Below are 23,436 nucleotides of genomic sequence, written 5' to 3' on the forward strand. Positions count from 1 at the left end.
AGTAATCTCGCGTTTTTGTAACTCTGAACGGTATATTCAGGAAGGTATGGCACAGCTGCTATTCATTTGTTTGTTTTGAAGCGCCAGCAACCATGCATATCAGCTTAGTTAGTTAGTCAGTCGGTTGGGCTCCAGTCCTCACCTATTAAACATCAGCGGACCAACAGCACTTATTTCTGTGTTTCCTTCATAGTTTAATTATCAAATTCAGAGTGTTGTTTTTCTGTTTGACAGGTGTAACTTGCGTTTTTGCAACTGTAAGGGGTAAATTCATGCAGGCTGAAATACAGTTGTCATATCTTTTGAACGGCCAGCTGCACAGCTCTGTAGGAATCAACCCCTACTGGTGACACGCCAGTAGGGCAGCAAGTTACGTATTTAGGTTTCTCTCTGTTCTACTATAGTTTACTTCTTAAGTCAGTGTACCCATCGTGGTAGACCTCACTGCAACGCTTTTATGTCGTTCAAGGTGGAGCGACAACGTGCAGTCTGCCCATTTGGCCACGTCCACTCACCTTATGAGGAGGCAGTGGCCACTGATTCAGTGGGGTCCAAGCAGCCAGCGTTGTTCCCAGAGTTGATCGATGTACTTTGAACTGTAGCTGCATGAATGGTTTCAACCGAAGCGCTCGTCGACACGTGCGGCGGCGGGTGGAATAATTGTTATTATAAATGTTCCTATTATTTATTTAATGCTGTTGTTTGCCGTTCTCAACACTGGCTCTCTAACTACAATATTGGCCACCAGAAAGTGATTAACAAAACGTGAAGCCTGTAATTAGAATTCCTAGTGCCCACTTCATCTGAGAGATACATTTATTTATACATTATAGCTCTGAGGAATTAGGAGATTGTCTGGGATTCATAATAAAAAAAAAACGATTCTCTCTAAAATGTTCTCTATATCCTGAAAGTCACAGACCAAAAGAATCCACACAATCCAACTACCAGAGCAGTTCAGAGTATAATGCGCTGATGCAACTATAACTGTTCAAATTAAATGTTTAAGTGAATGCTCGCCATAGTTTGATGATAATGTTCATCAAACGCCACGCTAAATAATTGTAGAATGTCTGTCCCGCGGCGGCACGTGAAAATACGACATACGCAAACTGAAGATAGATCATTAAAGTCATCCCAGAATTAACACTTCACTCGAAAACGATTTCATGGTTACGCGTATCCCAAATAGCTTATTACGGCATCCGAGGCTGTTTATAGCAATGATACCGACGCGACGCGACTCCCGACACAGGTGGCGCACTATTCAGCGTCTGGAGAGAACTGGGGCCTTTTTTCTCGCGTAGCGTTCTTATATACAGGGTGTTACAAAAAGGTACGGCCAAACTTTCAGGAAACATTCCTCACACACAAAGAAAGAAAATATGTTATGTGGACATGTGTCCGGAAACGCTTACTTTCCATGTTAGAGCTCATTTTATTACTTCTCTTCAAATCACATTAATCATGGAATGGAAACACACAGCAACAGAACGTACCAGCGTGTCTTCAAACACTTTGTTACAGGAAATGTCCAAAATGTCCTCCGTTAACGAGGATACATGCATCCACCCTCCGTCGCATGGAATCCGTGATACGCTGATGCAGCCCTGGAGAATGGCGTATTGTATCACAGCCGTCCACAATACGAGCACGAAGAGTCTCTACATTTGGTACCGGGGTTGCGTAGACAAGAACTTTCAAATGCCCCCATAAATGAAAGTCAAGAGCGTTGAGGTCAGGAGAGCGTGGAGGCCATGGAATTGGTCCGCCTCTACCAATCCATCAGTCACCGAATCTTTTGTTGAGAAACGTACGAACACTTCGACTGAAATGTGCAGGAGCTCCATCGTGCATGAACCACATGTTGTGTCGTACTTGTAAAGGCACATGTTCTAGCAGCACAGGTAGAGTATCCCGTATGAAATCATGATTACGTGCTCCATTGAGCGTAGGTGGAAGAGCATGGGGCCCAATCAAGACATCACCAACAATGCCTGCCCAAACGTTCAAAGAAAATCTGTGTTGGTGACGTGATTGCACAATTGCATGCAGATTCTCGTCAGCCCACACATGTTGATTGTGAAAATCGAGGAAGTACAGTACATACTGACGAAACTAAAATGAGCTCTAACATGGAAATTAAGCGTTTCCGGACACATGTCCACATAACATCTTTTCTTTATTTGTGTGTGGGGAATGTTTCCTGAAAGTTTGGCCGTACCTTTTTGTAATACCCTGTATAAAGCCGCGGTGCGGACGGCTAAGGGAACACCTGATCAAATCGGCTCTCCCAACTAGCCGCTGGGCTAGTAATTCACCACATTAAGTTATTGAATAAATCATCGCTTCCTTTGCTGATGGCCGATGAAACTCTCAATTTAAATGTGCATTCAGCACACAGGTAAGTAATCATAATAAAAGTCTGACGTGGCTAAGTCAAATATTTTGGGCGAGAGAATTAATTTAATTACACTACACGCAGTAGACGAGCTCTGAACTTGGCCTTTGGAGATACGCTATCGCTATAGTTTTATAGTTATTCAATTGAGACTTCTCACATCTTTATGATTATAGCGGATCTCCCTTCTTCTTAAATGTAAACATCCTAGCCTTATTTATTCGCCTACTTAATCTATCTTGCTTCCTTAATTTTTAAGACAAAAACCAGAAAAATCATGAATTTCAACTAAAATTTTAATTTGTGAGATCCAGAATACTGTTTCTACTAAATTATTATGCAAAAGGAATCTAAATATAAATTTTTAAGTTTCTAGCTCTTTTCTGTTGCACCAATGATTTTTACAGAAAAACATCCAAATTTCGAAAATGATTAAAGTTACTGAACTGATATTCAACACATATTGATTTAGTATTACTCCTGACATGCTAGAAACGTTTCAGGTTATTTACTTGATTTTTAAAGTATTGTACAACATTTATGACGTCAGAGCTAGTTACAGCGGACTAGGCTGGCACCCAATGGAAAGACATGTGAATTTTATACGGCGTGAGTAGGCTGTTTCCCTACATACACTGTGCAGGCTGACTGCACACTTCTTTAGCTGTATTATTGGTGAAGAGTTGTAAGCTTCTCTTGATAGGCCAGCTAGCAGAGTACTTGTGGAGTGCACATTGGACTTTTTTGAGCTAGGCGAGAGTTTGAGGTACTATGATGAACAATCGCCAGTCGACAGACAGACATCAAAATCAAACCACCTGCAAAGACACTTCGACTGTCAAATTTTTATCAGTAAATTGTCGAAATATTCCTAACAGTGTTCCCAATCTTACCGCCTTCCTGGAAATTTGTTGCACTCAAGTTATTCTCAGGATCGAGAGCTGGCTGAAGCTTGAAGCACAAAACTCAGGAATATTTAGTGAGTCTTTTTTTTTGTCATCAGTCTTCTGACTGGTTTCATGCGGCACGCCACGAATTCCTCTCATGTGCTAACCTCTTCATCTCAGAGTATCACTTGCAACCTACGTCCTCAATTGTTTGCTGGCTGTAATCCAATCTCTGTCTTCCTCTACTGGTTTTTACCTCGACAGCTCCCTCTAGTGCTATGGAAGTCATTCCTTCATGTCTTAACAGACGTCATATCATCCTGTCCCTTCACCTTGTCAGTGTTTTCGACATGTTCCTTTCCTCTCCGATTCTGCGCAGAACCTCCTCATTACTTACCTTATCAGTCCACGTAATTTTCAAGATTCGTCTGTAGCACCACACCTCAGATGCTACAATTATCTTCTGTTCCGGTTTTCCCACAGTCCATGCTTCACTACCATACAATACTGTACTCCACACGTACATTCTGAGAAATTTCTTCCTCAAATTAAGGCCGATATTTGATATTAGTAGACTTCCCTTGCCCAGGAATGCCCTTTTTGTCATTACTAGTCTGATTTTCATGCCATTCTTGATCCGTCCGTCATTGGTTATTTTACTGCCTAGGTAGCAGAATTCCTTAACTTCATCTGTTTCGTGACCATCAATCCTGATGTTAAGTTTCTCGCTGTTCTCATTTCTACTACTTCTCATTATCTTCGTCTTTCTTCGATTTACTCTCAATCCATACTCTGTACTCATTAGACTGTACATTCTGTTCAGCAGATCATGTAATTCTTCTTCACTTTCACTCAAGAAAGCAATGTCATCAGCCAGTCGTATCATTGATATTCCTTCACCTTCAGTTTTAATTTCACTCCGGAATCTTTATTTTATTTCCATCATTGCTTCCTCAATGTACAGATTGAACAGTAAGGGTGAAAGGCTACATCCTTGTCTTACACCCTTTTTAATACGAGCACTTCGTTCTTGGTCGTCCACTCTTATTATTCCTTGTTGGCTGTTGTACATACTGTACATGACCCGTCTCTCCCTATAGCTTACCCCTACATTTTTCAGAATTTCGAACATCTTGCATCATTTTAGCGAGTCATGGAACGTATATCAGAAAGACTAATTAGATGCCACAGGAAGAAGAAGAGTGTTCATTGCACTTGACAAAAATACCGTCTTTATCAAGTACGAATTTGAGTGTGACTGTGAAGCTATATGAATTCAAGCTAATTGTTGGATGTTTTTACCAGCTACCCAGTTACAGCAGGTGAGCTGTAGAGTCATTCAAAGAAAGTCTATAATCTATGGTGCAGCAATACACGGATCTTGCAATATTAGTTGGAGGGACCATTAAACCATCTTATCTATGGATTCATTGTAGGCGGTATGAATAGACAATCTTGTAAAGTAATTTTAACGTATTTTCTTAAGACTGTCATAAACGGGTGGTTAAACAGCCCACACACAATGGAAATACCTTAGAGTCTGTAGGTACAAACAGGTCAGACCTTATTGAGAATGTCAGTAGGAATTACAGATCATGACGTTGTCATAGCAACGATTGTTACTAAAGTTAATAAATCAATCAAGAATTCTTGCAGAGTATTTTTATTGGAAAGAGCAGATAAGCAGTTGATGGCAACGTACTTAGATAATGAATGGACATCACTTAGTTCCAGTATGATGGACGTAGGGGAACTATTGGCAAAGTTTAAATGGACTGCGAATCGCGCTCTGGAGAAGTATGTACCGAGTATGGGGACTAAGGACTCAAAAGACGCACAGTGGTTTAAGAAATGAATTCGGAAAATGCTGAGGAAACAGAGACTGTTCCAGCGTCGTTTCAAAAGACAGCGTGCAAATGACGATAGGCAGACGTTAGTAGAGATTCGTGAGTCTACAAAAAGAGCGATGCACAACACATACAGCTACTACCACCGTCATATTTTAACAAAATATCCTGTCAAGAACGCTAGAAAATTCTGGTCCGACGAAAAATCGCTGAGTGGATCGAAGGCTTCTACCCAGTCACTTGTTTGCCAGTCAGGTGTGGCAAAAGAAGGCAGCAAAAAGAAAGCTGAAGTTGCAAAACTCTGTCCATGTTAAAAATGTTTACCCTGATCCAGTAAGATATTTAAGTTCCAGACATACCTTTAAGACCCACATGAAATTATTATGCACAACAAAATGACTAATGGTAGGAACTTACGGTCCTAGCTGTGGACCGTAAAGTGGAGAACTGCATATTATCAAATCTGATATTGGTGGAACTTGTTAACAGAAATACGTTTTAAATAAAAACTTTAATTTATTCAATTAAAACACATATTAAACCCATCTGAGCAGAAAGAACTTCAGTTGATGTTGTAAAATGAGCCCTGGGTAAAATATCCGAAGTAAACCTGCTGGTTTTCATGAGTACTTGTAGGCTGATGAGAACGTGCCCTTTAGACACAAATGACGCTCTGATATTACACCGGAACTCTTATTCCGAAGACTGTTGGCCAGACAATTAGATTAAAGAATGCGTGCATCTGCTAAGGTAATTGTAGGCTTGACACAAATAACCTCAATGATCTGAGCAAATGCTGACCAAGGGTTGATTTACGATGCTAATAATACTAACCTTAAATATTCAACGTGAGATATGCAGAAAGTTGTCATCCTACATGTGTGTCTGCAGTAAACGGTGAGGGACGTGGATTGGTCACGATCTGCTTCTAAGATGTGCATCAGATACATACTTTCCCATCTTTCGATAAACTCTTCAATCCATCCGTGTCTCTGTCCCACAACCAACCCTCAATATTCTAGTTGAATCGCATAGCCTACTGTTTCGTTCCCACCAAGCAGGACATGGCCGCCAGTCACTGAATAAGAACACTAAGGCAGTTAACGGCGTGATTCCTTCTTGCACAAAAATCCCACCAAGAAAATGCGTCATATTAAAAATGCCAGCAACTTTCCAATTCGCCCTTCTTTCTTAAAGAATCTACGACTTCTGCTCTGTCTTCATAACATCACTAGGATTTTTGCCAGCCACATGTTTTCACGTTTCACATCAGAGATCCTCTGATTCAAAAAACTGCCCCCGAGGCTGGGCTCTTATTTTTCTGTAATCCGTGATTTTTGGGAAACCTTAAGATTGTTATCTGCTGAAGGCACTCCTCAGAAAATAAGAAAGCGTATGCCTTCCTCTGACATTGTTCCTTCCCCAGTCTCATTTCAATCATAGGGCAGAGGTGGCTCATAAACACATGATAGCTCCAAACCCTGGAGTTCGCCTTGAGAGTAAGCTTTCATGAAGTGAAGACCTGACGCTGCTTGCCTGTGTGGATGCCAGTTACTGCTTTTTTTCGTTACGTCAGACACTGCTGCCCTTGTCCCACTCCAAGCATTCTGTCCTGTTCCCATGCACTGTCAAAAGTAAAACGAAATGAAGACCCACAACTTGTTGAATGTAGTTAATATTTGAAGTTAGTCAAAAGTCTGTACGTGTAGTCACTGCAGTGCAATTCGCTTTTATAAACATATTATCACAATCCGCCCCCTCATTATCCTCTAAGCAGAGTGTTCTTGTAATATTAAATTAAAAGAAACGTGCTGTATAGCTTTCCATCTTTCAGAATTTTAAATTTTATGTTTAAGAAATCGTTCATGCAGGAGGATTTTACAAACATGCCATCGCTTGACCGTCACACAGACTCCCGTACGTAGAACGTAGTAACAGGTGTCCCTGGTGTAGAGAATCAACTGAGAGTTCAATATGTTAATAAATAACGGTTTTGGTTGCCTATAAAGTTCACAAATGTGGCGATCAGTTCCATTTAATGCTAACCTGTGTAAATGAAATTCTTCAACAATAATACAAGTCACCAGTGAGAGCAACAAATCATGTAGATGATGGGAATATGGACTTAATAAGGCACTGCTCCTCTGCATGACAAGACAACGTAGTACGCTCAGTAAAGGGTATAGCTATCTACCGCAAAACACGTGAGCTAGTTTTTACCAATCACCATCCGTCAATATTATTTAGTATCTTCCAGTACCTGACAAGATACACATCTTATCTCAGGGCCACCATTTACTATAAACAGTAAAAAATTAATGACTCAATCAATGCACATTCCTCCGTTATGGCTCTTTGCAATTATTTGTCAACTTCGCTATTTTAGCTAAAACGATCTGAAACAGTATTAATGTGTAGTACATTAATATGTAAATACCCACTCTGGGAGAACTTATCTGAAGAATAGTAGATGTAGACATCTTGATGAGAAATCTATTCGAACTTCCACAAACTATTACTCTTTTCACTCTTTATTACTTCTTAATTTTTCTCGCTCTGAAAAATTTATCAGTAGCCCCCGATACCACTGACTCATCTACAGGATCTATACAAGCTCCACCTGTGCCGTAAATTTAAAAAAAAATCTCCTTAATACCTCCCACATTTCCTCGTAATACCTGTCAGACTTTCCCGCTAAGGCAAACCTTTTCCTTGGTGAGCCATTGGTGGTGGATCTGTCGCTGTCATCAACTTAGCTTTTCGAGGGATCTGGAGTTATTTAATTGTGTACGTCACTGCCAATAATGCATATTGCGTTGGAGTTGTGTCTCAGCGCTTTTGCTGCTTTAAGACAATGCTGCATGACCAAAGGCATTAAAACCTAACCAAACAATACCGGTACGACTCCTTGTTCTTATTCAAATATGTCGGAATTCTACCACGGTTTAAGCTTATCTTATCAAACTAAGTAATACATGTTAACTATTTTCCTTGGAGGTTACATTTTCCTTGATATACCTGATGTACGAGGAGCGTCCATAAGCAATGCAACACATTTTTTTCTGTAAGCAGTTTTATTCCGGATTCCAATACACCATACTATTCTCCTCTATTTTGGCAACAAACACCCTATTTTCCAACAATCTCCGTTCAATGTGGCGGTCTTACGCCACCTCACCTGGCGGGCCTGTATGGCCACGTGGTACGATTCTGCAGGTTGACACTTGATCTAGCCAAGGTCTGAGGGTGCGACTTTGAACTTTTCTTCAGAGGAGAGCTGGTGTGGCGCCACTTCCTGCACTGACGTTTTGTTTCTGGTTCGAGGTGATGAACCCATGTTTCATCGCCTACGACGATGTTTTTAAAAAATTGTCAGGATCAACTTCGTAATGCTCAAGCAACTCGGCACGGATGGTCTTTCGTCGCTCTTTATAGTCTGCTGCCGCAATGGGCATACCTTTGAGTGCCCCAACTGGTGGACTAGCTGTGTGCGACCGGACGGCACACAGTAGATCGGACAGGTCTGCGATGACGACACAAGCCTCGTCCAACGACTCACCGCGGTTTTGTTCACTGACAGGTCCCCATAGACATTCTGCAAACACCTGTTAAGAATGACATCTCTCTGCGTGGAACACATCTCCGTTATAGACGCCGTTTTGAAGACTACGTATAGCACTGCCTACTACCGAAACCTCATGAAAGTGTAGGGGCTGAAGCGAGAATATTCAACGATGTTCCACAACAGATTCCGCATTTTTGAACCGAAGCTGGCCGAGAAAAATGTGTTGCATTACATGCTGAACACCTCTCATAGTAGCAATGACTTTAAATCAACACTATGCCTACCTTTGATTGCTGATATACATGGTACTCTTATCGAGCTTATTCATCCTAAAACATTTACTCTATGAAATTCATGTTAAAAAACCTACCACTATTTTGGCCTATTTTTAGAAAATGACTCAAGGTTTCAGGGTACCCAAGGCTTCCCCTAGCCACAGTCGGGCACATTCTGCCATAATGCCCCTTTCGAAGACGTACCCAGCCAAGTACGGGGTATACCTCAGTGCATAGAGTAGAGGGCTCAGGTTGACTGCACTGGGTGCATATTACAGGAGTCAAGGGTTCAGCTCGCAGTTTCATAGCGGACATTAGAGTGGTATCTATATCTGACTTTATAAGAAAACTAGGGAAAGGTCAGACACAAGGATTTCTGGGATCTCCCAAATGAATATTAAAATCCAGGCTGCTACTTACATATATTGTTGTTGCCTAAGACCACTCTTCAGCACTCGGCTTTCCATACACGTCTTCCTGCAACCTTCTCCGCTCGTGGTAATTTTTGCGCCAACCAATACTTTCTTTTTCATCCATCCACTCTCCTTTCATGGAAAGGTGCTGCCGCTAAATTGCGTTGAGTGTCTCCGCTACAGAAACATGGAAGTGATTGTCGTCTATCTTTGGGTGCCCAATTTCGCTTCAGTTTTTCTTCTGACACCGAACATAACAGTGCAGACGAGAAAGGCAGACACTGGATAGAAGAAATCCTTTGTTATTGTTTATTTACATTCGTCAGTCTTCCATGCCACTAGTGTTGACACCTGGCGAGTGAGACGAATACCCCAACAGCGCCTTCCAGTACGATGAGGTCAATGCCCGCCTTTGTCAGTAGTAGTGCAGAGCATGCACCAACACTGTTAAAACTGTGTCGATGGGTCTCTCACGTTACCGGCCCATAGCTGGATGGTCAGGTGTTGCCAGCTGCCCCGAGAAAACGGCAGACTGTGACTCACCCCAGTCCCACAGGGCACAGGAGTTCTCAACTTGAACTTTGACTGATGTGGAGATGGCTGGGCCCCTGAGTCGAAGTTTCCACAGTGCTGAACTGAACTACCCAAGATCTCAGGTGGTCATGCGACAGTCGAATGTTCCAGGCTCAGCGTCTGTGGTGGCGGCTTTATCAAACGAGCAGTGTTGTCCGCCGCAAACAGGGGGGGGGGGGGGGGGGGCTCTGAGCACTATGGGACTTAACATCTGTGGTCATCAGTCCCCTAGAACTTAGAACTACTTAAACCTAACTAACCAAAGGACATCACACACATCCATGCCCGAGGCAGGATTCGAACCTGCGAGCGTAGCAGTCGCGCGGTTCCGTACTGAGCGTCTAGAACCGTTAGACCACAGCGGCCGGCCCACAAACAGGACATCACATTTTAGCCCAACTGTTTGGCGATGATAGGCTGGCCTCAGGGCAGTTTAAATACAGCAGTCTATTGCTAACGCCGGCCGGGGTGGCCGAGCGGTTAAAGGCGCTACAGTCTGGAACCGCACGACCGCTACGGTCCCAGGTTCGAATCCTGCCTCGGGCATGGATGTGTGTGATGTCCTTCGGTTAGTTAGGTTTAAGTAGTTCTAAGTTCTAGGGGACTAATGACTACAGCAGTTGAGTCCCATATTGCTCAGAGCCATTTTTCTATTGTTAACCATATTGTAGCCCTATCACAGTAGTGTTGATATTGGCGTCTTTGTCGCCTAAAAAGGCATTCTTGACTGACATCAACTCACCACGTCCAGTCTCGAAGGTAACGAACGCTCACGACCGTATTTAAAGCAAACCTATGTAGCACAACAATGTTCGGCGTAAGTCTCTGGGGCATCGTAATGCATCTGCAGCAGCAATTCGAGCAGCAGATGGCAAAACAGTGACACAACGAACTGTTACAAATCGGTTACTTCAAGGACAGCCACGAGTCAGACGTCCTGTATCGTGCATTCTACTGATCCCAAACCATTGTCAGTTTACGACTTCAGTGATATCAAGCGAGAGTTCATTGGGGGGCGGAGTGGAGAACTGTTTTTTTCTGATAAAAGCCATTTGTCCCTCGGAGCCAGTGACGGCCGTATGCTGATTAGAAAGAGGCCAGTTGAGGGTCTGCAAACAACCTGTCTGCGAGCTAGACACGCTGAGCCTACACGGATGCTATGATCTGCGGTGCGGTGCGGTGCGCTGCTATATAAGCAGGAGGACTTTAGTGGTCATCCCGCCCGCCCTGAGTGCACATTTGTACGTCAACCTGGTAGTTCGACCAGTTGTGCTGCCATTCATGAACAGATTCCAGGAGGTGTATTCCAGCACGACAACGCTCGTCCACATACCGCCGTTGTGCCCCAACATGCTCGACATGTTGCCTTAGCCTGATCGATCACCAGATCTGCCTCCAATCGAGCACATATGGGACATCAACGGACGACAATTCCAGCGCCATTCACAAACAGCTGTCCCTGTATTGACGGATCGAGTGTAAGAGGCATGAAATTCCTTTCCACAAACTGACATTGGGCACTTGTATAACACAATATATGCATGTTTGCTAGCTTGCAGTCATCATTTTGGCGGTCATACCAGTTATTAATGTACCCCCATTTCACAACTGCAAAGGCTTAACTAGTACTTGCATTAACCTGTGATATGTTACCTAGACAACTGTATTCCGTAAATTTCATTAGTGTACATTCACTATTGGTTGGTACTGCAATTTTTTTCTGTTAGTATATGTGTATGCACTGCTTACTTCCTTGGTTTAACTCCTTTTATTTTCTTATTATCAGATTATGTTGTGAAGTGTCTCCTTACGAAGAAGTCTCATTACGAGTACATATCCATTTTCAATACGTCCCTTATCCTAAATTCAAGTATAAGTAAACATGTGACCCTCGGAATGTTCTCTGATTCTGAATTCAACCATCCGTGATTGTTGGAAACACAAATTTTTGTCGGATCAAAATAATAATACCTTTTGTAGAGTGGTGTAGACCGTGCGCCAACTCAGTATGATTGCAGGCATGTTTACTCGAAATACTTAAACAGCAGCTACTGTGGTACTGGATGATCACAAGATCCGTTCAGGTGACTTCTCATAAATAGTTGAAAATTTTAGCAAAACGAAATCGACTCACGTGTAGGAACAGATCTTCAATAATGTAATATACAGCAGTTACACCATACAACACGCACATACATCGGAGATCGAGCAGTCAGACCTAAGTTTACAGCTTCTATGTGTCACCACGGACCAACTTACAGGAACTATCGCAGCAAACTCCGAATCCTGCAGACGAAGATGTAGTTTAATATTTTGATGCATGTTGCACATCAATACACGAAACTATAAACTAGTTTACAGCACTTGATGTAGGCATAGAATTGTGTTCTCATTTGATTATGTATATAGGCCCAAATCAATGCAAAAAATAAATGAAGTGTGTGTATGACATCTGTGTTCTTCTTTTTTCCAGTGAAATTCTCTGCATTCTGACTTTGTCAAACTGTACTCAGGAAGAGCGGATGGATGAAACGTCCTCTTCACAAGGACTTTGTCGTAGCAGATTGGTCTGAGAATACTTCGGAAGAATAGAATAAGAATAGGTCTCTACAAACAGACATTTCACATCGTTCAACACTGATTCAACTTCTGAAGGAAAACGAACGTTCTCATGTCCCTGCTAATCCATCCAGATTGGGTTCACATAGAGAATACTTTGTATTTTCAACAACACTATTCCAGCCCAAATACCAACAACTTGATGGACCGCTGTCAGGTGCTGAAAGTATGGCGTATAAAACTTTCACCCAAAGGGACGATATCCCGTCTCCTGGAGGAAAGAACCTAACACAGTGTTCCTATTTGACGATGTCGCATAGAAAATCAAGATCCAGTACCGAAATACGTTTGTCCTGACATCTGTGTTGCTGTCTCCTACCTAAGCCAGACATTTTTGGGATCCCAAAGTGACTGGTAACTGGTAATGAAAACCTTATTATTGCCTTTAAAAAGGATAATAAGAATTTAAAGCTCATATGCCAGGCACATGTAGGAACCGAATGACATTTGATAATTTTACAGTATGTGTAAAGACTGCTGGACTCATCCGGAGCACAGAACGGGAGTATATATTGTATATTTTTCCAAAGTCTGCTTAGTACAAAACATGTTCACAGGCCATTAACTCGTTGAAGGGCGTAAGGTAGTCCAAGAGAAACTGTGATTCCTGAGGTTATGGCATTTGGAAAGGGAGCAGTCACTCAGCGACCTGTTAAGGTCTATCAAGCAACCTCTCAAATAACTCTGGAAGAGTAAAGAAGAAGAAGAAAAAGATGCTATTGGTGATTTCACTGATAATTAAAACAATAGTCGGGAGATAGACATACAGAGTAAGCACTGATAAACAATATGTGCTGGGTACTCAGCTTATAAGTTTAACCAAGAATGAAATTTAGATCGATGATAGAGTATCTATGTTGTTGTTGTGGTTTTTAGTCCAGAGACTGGTTTGATGCAGCTCCGCGTGCTATTCTATCCTGGGCAAGCCTCTTCATCTCCGAATAACTACTGCAACCTACATCCTTCTGAATCTGCTTAGTGTATTCGTCTCTTGGTCTCCCTCTACGATGTTTACCCTCCACGCTTCCCTTCAGCACTAAATTGGTGGTACCTTGATGCCTCAGAACGTGTCCTACCAACAGATCCATTCTTCTAGCCAAGTTGTGCCACAAATTCCTCTTCTGCTTAATTCTATTCAGTAACTTCTCATTAGTTACGCGACCTACCCATCCGGTCTTCAGCATTCGTCTGTAGCACCACATCTCGAAAGCTTCTATTCTCTTCTTATCTACACTGTTTATTGTCAATGTTTCACTTCCATACATGGCTACACTCCATTCAAATATTTTCAGAAAAGACTTTTGTCATGGCTGGCTCTCCCAGGGCTATCAGTAGTTCTAGCGGAGTTTTGCCTACTACCGGAGTTTTGTTTTGACATAGGTTTTTCAGTGCTCTGTCAAATTCTTCACACAGTATCATATTTCCCATTTCGTCTTCATCTACGTCCTCCTCCATTTCCATAATATTGCCCTTAGGTAAATCGCCCTTGTATAAACCGTCTATATACTCCTTCCACCTTTCCGCTTTCCCTTCGTTGCTTAAGATTGGTTTCCCATCTGAGCTCTTGATATTCATACAGGTGGTTCACTTTTCTCCAAAGGTCTCTTGAATTCTTCTGTAAGCAGCATCTATCTTACCCCTAGAGATATATGCTTCTACATCTTTACATCCGTCCTTTAGCCGTACATGCTTAGCCATTTTGCACATCCTGTCGCTCACATTTTTGAGGCGTTTGTTTTCATTTTCGCCTGTTTCATTTACTGTGTTTTTATATCTTCTCCTTTTATCAACTAAATTCAATATCTCTGCTGTTACCAGTGAATCTAATATTCTTAGAAACAAGAAAACTCGATAGACATTCTCTGAAATAGATAGAAAATAGTGGGCAGATATTACATAATGCATGAGTATATAAGAAAACCAATGGAGTAGGAGCAAAATGTCCTAGCAGTTCGAAATACAAAAACGTTGTTAAATATGCATTATCGGACGTACTTGGCAGTGGCATTATCAACATTCAGAATAAGAAAATTAGCAACATATCTCTCCAATACATCTCTTACAACGACACCAACGAAATAATTTAATTATTGCAGCTGCTAACAGCGTTGGCTGCAGCTCATCCAAATGAAATCATTTCAATAACTTCAGAGCTTAGGAGAATACATATCATTATGATTATGGAGACAGTCTTCAGGAGCCCCATAAACTGTCAAGAAAACATTTCCACATGAGGAAGTTATAATTTGAGGTCTGGAACAAGGCCAGCAGACGTCAAAATATCGCCTTTGCAGCACGTCGTCCAGTGAGGAATAAGAACACCTCATGGTGTTTAAACAAATGTATTCATTTATTAATGGCGGCAGCTAAAATAGCCTCAAAAGGAAAAGTGAGTATAATGTCTACAGTTCTGTCAGCCCCAAGAACATCAGATGGAATCATTTCATTCATAATTCAGGCTTGACAGAGCATCAGCATTGTTTCTTTAGCAAGGTGTTGCTGGGACAGTGAGAAATGCTGAAAATGAAAATTAGAAGCTTGACAAGGCAGAAAACACGTGATACAGTCATGGATTTGTGGATTTTGGAAAAGGACTGTATTTAAAACCGCACGGAAAAAGGGTTTGGACATTTTATTAGAAAAGAAGCTACTATGTACTGACCTGCTTAAATTCGTCATTCCAATTCCAAGATTTCGAGAAGTACTCTTGTGGAATTTACCTCCCAAGACTACGTGGAAGTCAAGTGAATATGGATTTCTTAATATATACCTCCATAGATAAAAAGAAACGAAAGATACAAAAAGAATTATCACAACCCAATTCATCGGATGAACTTGAAGAGCAATGTCGTACACTTCGACTTTAAACGGTCGATCGTTTGAACTAAGTGCGAATTACTTTCCAACAATCTAACCAAGAAAACAGGACTAGAGTATTGCATGATAGGCTTAGAAACTTACGACACCATTCCTAACGTCACAGCGTCAAACTGTAAAGTACGTATTGAAGTGGGCAGTATAAGGTCTAAATCTGCAAACGTCAGTATGCTTCAAATGAAAATAAGAATGACCGAGCAAGTAATAGACTGCACAAAGGATAATTGAATAGGCCTGCTTTTAGGTTTTTCAAAGGATCAAATTCTGCGGAAGGAAAAGCGAGTACAATTTCTACAGTCCTGTCAGCGCCTAGAACATCAGATGGAAACATTTCATTCATAATTCAGCCTTGACAGAGCATCAGCATTGTTTCTTTAGCAATGTGTTGCTAGGACAGTGAAAAATGCTGAAAATGCAAAGTAGAAGCTTGACAAGGCAAAAAAACATTATATTAGGAGTCAACACATATAACTGATATTCCACAAGTTAGCACAATCTGAGTTGAGTGTAGTATTCCAGCGAATTCATTTCTCAATGACAAGTTGACTCTTGCAATCTATATATTCCTCCATACAGTCGATCCAGTATATAAAAATGTAGAGACGCCTAGCAACTCGATTCACCGTCCCATAACTTATGAGACGTTACATCATTTTGGGTTGAGATCTGTTGAGCATAGTTGTCTTCTCACGATTTTCAAAGTGAAGAAATCGTGATATACCTTCAGTTAAAGTAATTGGGCATCTAGTATAAAATCAGACACACAGCCAACAGCACCTCACTTTACAAACGAAACACAACGTGCTAACACCAACGTACTGGCAGTTCCTGAAATCAGTAGGCTTGAAACTGTGCAAGAACAATGTCAGCACTCTACATAACTGATCCAGTCAAATATGATGAACGAATCATTCGCAGAAATACTTCTCATACAAATCCTTTCTTCAGAGACTTCCAAGAATAATTATGTTGACTGCATAATCATCCAGTACCAGGATCTTTTGACTCTTCCAAGCAAGAGTTCCTTATAGTTGGAGGATAAATTCACGAAAAAAGATGAGAGTCTCTCTCCAGCATTCTATCTTACACCTAACGCATACTTGGAGGTTAAAGTCACGAAAAAAGATGGGGTTCGCACAGCAGCGTCCTATCATACAACTAACGTATTTGCTTCCCTGTTTCAGGAAGTAAGAGGTGAATGGTGTTGAGAGTGAGCGCACTAAGAATGTAGATAGCACATCAACCTTGCAAAACATAAGTTTCTGCATCACATCAGACTTGAGCAGATTAGAAAAAGGTGGATGGGTTATGGAGAAATCACCATCAGCAGAGGACAGGGGATTTAGTGCAAGTGGACCTTTCAAAATGGTTCTGGGTACTGAGGGTATAATGAGGATTGTAATTAATGTTAAGCAGGAACTTACGTTAGTACAAAGTGAAATTGAAGAAATGTGTATATCCAAGGTGCTAATGAAGAAAAGAACAAGGCTGTGCTTGAGAAATTAATTTGTAAAATGACTCACGTCTCTGTAACTGATGAAGCTTTTATAAAGAATTGCATCTGGCATTCATCTGCCTTTAAAATTCGGATCGTGGAAGCTGTTTATATATCTAGACAATCATGGACTATTAAAATATCAGATAATTAGATACACCTCAATTTACCATCTTTGTATTTCAAACAGATAACAAAATGATTCTCAAGCGTGATTAGAGTGAATTTCAGAACTGTCATTTAGCAAATACAAAAGTTTACCTAATTTCTGCCAATATGACATCTTACTATAGGATTTGTCTAACAATATGTACTGTCTGCTTTTCGATATGTATGAAATGTTTTGTCTGGCATACTGTGAGAGTGAAGATAATAAGGAATGTCTGTTCAGTCCAAGGAAATTTAAGAATTTAGCTCCAACTGCTGTTATAGACCGCTCCAAACAGAACAAATCTGTAAAGAGCAGTCGTATTGATGTTCACATTGAATTTGGAGCCTCTCAGAACTTCCCATCAGGCACAGCAACATTTACATTAACGCTGCATAGTCGGCTCACAACTATAACCCACTCACCGGAGTTATGCAGAGACTTAGAAGGTGCAGAACAGCTAAATCATTTCACGATGGTACCTCAAACCGCTAATGCTGTAATCGATGTAAAAAGTCTTCCTGGATAAACATGGAAATTTCGTATTTAAATATATCACATTTATTGCCTATGCGAACGGGAGGTGAGTTACCACAACATTTCGACAATTGTAGCCACACGTAAGCCTTCGACAGACATCGAGCAACCCAAAACGCGTAAAACTGCATTATGGTTGTGTCGATATTTTCATGGCATCACTTTGGACGAAGACATAATAATTTTTGATGATATGGTGGCATTACTTCAAAAATTCGATCACACAGACTCGACTGTTTACGTAAAAGGCAGCGAGGAATCTTTATGAATACCTTATATTTTCAAGAACACTCATGCAAGACATCTAAAAGGATATGGGTGTCCACCACTGCATCACCTTAGGATGAAGAAGAAGAATTATTTAGTATGTGGATTAGATAATGTACAAGTGCTATTTAACTCGAATGTAAATAAAATCTAAAACTATCTCGTATCTTCTTGTTTCACAAATGTGCCCCTAGCACTCTACCACAGGAGCCAACGTACCTTGCACCTGCTCCTGGTAAAACTGGAACGGTACTAGCTGAAATTTGCTACTATGTAAAATTTACCAAGTCAGACAGCAATGGTAGCAGCGGTACCAATAAGTACTTCGCTTCGAAGGGGAGATCGTTAGTAACAGTCTACCATTGCTCTTCTTCAATAATGAGACGTTTGCAGATTTAATACAGTATTTTGCGAAGAACAAGGATCTTGCAAGTAAGTATGAGCTACTTTTTTGTGTGTATGTGTCTGTATTTTCGACACTTATTGATTGTTATATTGTTGCTGTTTTTAGGATTGGTGAATGACCGTACGGGCAAGCCCAATGTGTACTCCATCTCAGGAGCCTGACACCGATGATCTGACTGATTCGGCCATACTATCCCAGGATCCTGTTGAAGATACTGATCTGTAACACACCTCTTTAATGCAACGTTCTATATTTTTTTCGTACTTTACTTAGCCAGTATCATTCCTGCTGTTCCAGAACCTACAGTTACGATATAGCACTAATTACACCATCTCTGTATCAGAGGACTGGCGCTTAAAAACTGCCTACTGCATTCATATCTCAGGATGAGTATCGCTCTGCGTAAGTATTGATATTTTTAGCATTTTTTAACTAGCCAGTGTCCTTCTTACAGTTTCAGAATCTTTAAATGTTATGGTACCCATATTATTTTCAGTGTCACCCGGTTCTGGGAGGAGGGGGGGGGGGGGGCTGATGGCCAAATATTGATGATGATGACGCGCAGTTTTATGTAGATATCTCTCTTACTTGCATGTGTGTGTGTGTGTGTGTGTGTGTGTGTGTGTGTGTGTGTTTTCGATACTCATAGGCTGTTGTGTAGTTTCTCAGAAATATTGAATTGTAGGTGCCTATCACTACCACCCATAACATCATTGATGAGGTGACCTAGGGTGCTGGATGAGCTCTTGAATAAGCGTTGTCTCATTTAGGCGTGGCAGAGTTTTTAAGAATGTATATCTCTATCCCTCTGTGTATTGTGTGTGTGTGTGTGTGTGTGTGTGTGTTTAGATACTTACAGTCTATTATGCTGTTCATTCATAAATGCTTGACAAATTGCAGCAGTCGCCTTTGCGGCCTACGCCAGGGTCCTTGCGACTGACAGTGGCACAAATGACGCATCAACTACTGCAGCCAACAGTGCCGATGCCTTCACCAGCGGTCACAACATAGCACATGCCTAGGGCATTGCAAGGAGTAGCAGTGCCTTCAGCATCAGCACCACTGCAAGCAGCAACAGCTGGGCCATCACAAGCAACAGCACCACTGTCACTAGGTACCACTCCATCTAGATAGGTACTTTGTAGAAGTGGTGGTGATCAATTATTGGCTAGTAGTAGACTTTTTGCTTCTTCTGACATTGAAGACGAGGATGTTCGAATATGCCAAACAGAATTACTGCTTGTATTTTCAGTGATTCGAGGTGCAGTTAGAAATAGGATCTTGTTTAGCCTCATTCGTAATGCATTTAGACTCTGAGATCTGGACCTTCTAATGAATGGGCCCCTACACATTTTGGGAATGGAGCTACCCAAGATCTTAAATGATCTGTGGTAGCCCGCCATTAAGTTCAGTGCTACGTTATGCTGTGAATTCATTCTCTCACTTCAGGGGGATGTCATCAGGAGTTTCTTTGCACATAAGTGTGGTGATAATCGTGAGTTACCATGGGGCACCTCCACGGCTGAGTGGCTTGATGAGTTTACCAGCCGGCCGCTGTGGCCGAGTGGTTCTAAGCGCTTCAGTCCGGAACCGCGCTGCTGTTACGGTTGCAGGTTCGAATCCTGCCTCGGGCATGGATGTGTGTGCTGTCCTTAGTTAGGTTTAAGCAGTTCTAAGTCTAGGGGACTGATGACCTCAGATGTTAAGTCCCATAGTGCTTAGAGCCATTTGAACCATATTTGAGTTTACCCTGAGGGTAATACAGAGCCATATGAATATGTGGATTCGACGGAAAAACTCAACGAAACCACATTGCTTGACATAACCACACTCTCTAGAAAACTTTCAGGTTCTCTTGTCAGATGTGGAGTTTGGCCACACAGAGAGTTATAGTTAGAGGAATATGCAAAGCTTCATATCGATGTGTATTTGTGCTTATTTGTAGACGATTTCGAAGGAGTTTAGAGTGTATGCATGGAAACATACGATCTGGATTCTGCCTATTACTCTATCGTGTCAGGACTTTCGTAGGAAACCATGTTACAAAAGACATGTATCAACATTCAACACTTGACTGAAGTTGATACGCTGTTGTTTTTTGAATGAAAGATTCACAGGGGACATTGTCAATACGCTCAAATGCACGCCACAGCAAATGACCCAAGAATGCTTAAACTATTCACTGCATCTGGTGATTTAAGTTACATCATGAACTTCTATGTAAACAACTTATAAAGGTGTGTGATGCAACTATCCCGACCTAGCGAAGGATTTTAATGTCTATCTGATAACCAAATCACCAGATTTGGATTAAAAAAAAAACAAAGAAAAAAAAAACAAAGATGAACTGACAGATTTTTTAATGGGAACTTTTAGACGTATATTTAATGAATCCCATTAGTTTGCATGATGTGTGCAGGAATTTACCATTTTGTCCAGAGCGCCAAGTTCTGTGAAATGATTCCCACACCGAGCTGATGACAACTCTGGAGGGGAAAACGAGGTACTTACAACACAACTGTAATCTCCAGCAATGACTCAAAATGAGGTTGAAACTGCGTAGAGTAACCACCATTGTTTCCCTGGTTGAAGGAATATACTGATTTACACACTGAAAAGATGGGTCTCATAACATGAACATTTGAGAGAAATTATTATAAACGCGTGAGTAATGCAGGTTTCGTCAAAACTATACAAAATGTTAGAGAGTATCACCAGATTCATTTTGTAACCTACTGGGATGGGAGTCACAGCACAACAGATTATATTGTCAGGCCAAATTTTAAATAGGACACATCCTCCCTAAACTGGAGATGGCTGTGGTTTCCAAAGCGCTAAAAAAAACCTTTTTGCATTGCTAAATGTACATTAGCCTTTCTAAACTTTGCATGCAGTACTTCCATTATAAGTCGGCGAAAGATTTACTAATCCAAAATTAGTGTAGCCTATGTGGATATCGACACCTTCATCTATTGGGTGAAGGGTTGCTATCCATATGAAGTAATAATCTGGCACTCTGATGCATTCAGCATAGCTGGATATGTGGCAGATTACACTTATGGCAATAATCCAGCTAACAATAAGATCATCAGTCTGATAAAAGGCGTCGCAAATCGGTCGTCGACTGTGGAGTTTATAGGTTCCTGCTCCAAAATTTATGCATACAGAAACAGGTGGCAGTTGGACTAAGGGTGTATGGTGCGTGGTCTAACTGGCTCTCATGGTTGAAGACTTTGTGACATGCCTATCCCATTGTGTTGGTGATGCTTCATCAACCCCTCCATATAAGATGCAGCAAGCCAATATTCAAGTGCAAAGACGTGATGTGCAACTGAGAATCGGTCTGCCTGCAATATGTCGACAAGCAAGTCATTTGTCCTGTTAGAATCGGAACCATACGATGTGCAGAACTGTTCACTACAGTGCTAGAGTGTATGCATGTGTGTTACATTTGGTGAATATGTCTACGTGTATGTACAGTAGTATGACTCATTTACCAAAGTGTGTGTATATAGGTGTATACAGGGTGAGGCACTTAAACCAGTTCGTTGGCATACTTGGCAAAATAAACATCGGATTAAAAAAAAAAAAAGCTGTAACAAACGTGGTTCACCTTGAAGAGGGACATACATTAACATACGCTCGACCCTCCTGCACCACCCCCAGGGGTGGGAGGGAGAGTTACTTGGAAATCTTAAATAGGAACCCCTATTTTTTACTGCAGATTTGTATTTTCCGTGAAAAAAATGTAACTTTTGTATTAAAGATTGCGCTGTAATTGGCACATCTGAAAATGCGGTGACAGTTGTTGCAAGACGGTAATATCTCCCAAAAATACGCATCCGATTAGGAATATCAAAGTACATTATTTGATATTTTGGAAAATGATACCATGTTATAACGTCTCCCCTCCCGCACTGCATTCTTAGACTACATTTAGCGTTACCCAGGAATACAACGTGGATGCAGTAGTAATGTGTTCCCTTTGGGGTGCATGATGTTGGTGAGTCCCCTTGCCTCTCACTGTCTTGGGGTGCTTGATTACCGTGAGTCCCCTTGCCTCTCACTGTCTGGGGGTGCTTGATTACCGTGAGTCCCCTTGCCTCTCACTGTCTGGGGGTGCTTGATTACTGAGAGTCCCCTTGCCTCTCACTGTCTTGGGGTGCTTGATTACTGTGAGCCCCCTTGCCTCTCACTGTCTGGGGGTGCTTGATTACCATGAGTCCCCTTGCCTCTCATTGTCTTGGGGTGCTTGACTCCCGTGACTCTCCTTGCCTCTCACTGTGTTGGGGTGCTTGATTACTGTGAGTCCCCTTGCCTCTCACAAGTGTGCAGCAAATGATCGAAATGTTGCCCATTGTTTCTAACGCACATTGCAACTCCGTGCCAGAACGACAATCCGACATGTACGAGGGTCATTCAATAAGAAATACCACACATTTTTTTAAAAGCCATTAATATACATAGACAAATGTACTTGTTGGTACTTCACATTGGATGTTTCTTCTGTGCGCTGGTGAAGTATCGCACCGTTCTGGCAGATGGCAGAACCGTAGTACAGCGCCAAAATGGCGTCTTCATACGACTCACGTTACAAGCAGCATGTGGTTATTGAATTCTTGTGTGCAGAAAAATAAAGCGTGGTGTACATCCATAAACGTTTGTGTGGAGTGTATGGCGATGCTGCATTTGACAGGTGTACAGTTCGGCGATGGGTAAAGAAAGTTACAGCCTCAGGAAGTGCAGGAACAGAGCTCCAAGATCGGCCACGCTCAGGACGTCCAGTCACAGCCACTGCTCCAGACATGCTGAATCGTGCGGATGCCATTATTCGTTCGAACGGTGCATCATAACTCGACAATTAGCTCTACAGTTGTCGGTCAGAATTGGAAGTGGGTCTGTAATGATCGAGACTCTCGGATTTTTAAGGAGGTGCTCACGATGGGTTCCACGAATGCTCACAGTGGACCACAAGATTCAAAGAAAGGCCATTTCATCTGAATTGTAGGAGCGTTTTGAGACAGATGGAGAGGCCTTTCTGTCATGGAACTTTACGGGAGACGAAAGCTGGCAACAAAAAGGCAGTACACGAAGAGGCATCATCTTCATTCACCTCAAAAGAATGA

Source organism: Schistocerca serialis, chromosome 2 (genome assembly GCF_023864345.2).
Source record: "Schistocerca serialis cubense isolate TAMUIC-IGC-003099 chromosome 2, iqSchSeri2.2, whole genome shotgun sequence".
NCBI lineage: Eukaryota > Metazoa > Arthropoda > Insecta > Orthoptera > Acrididae > Schistocerca > Schistocerca serialis.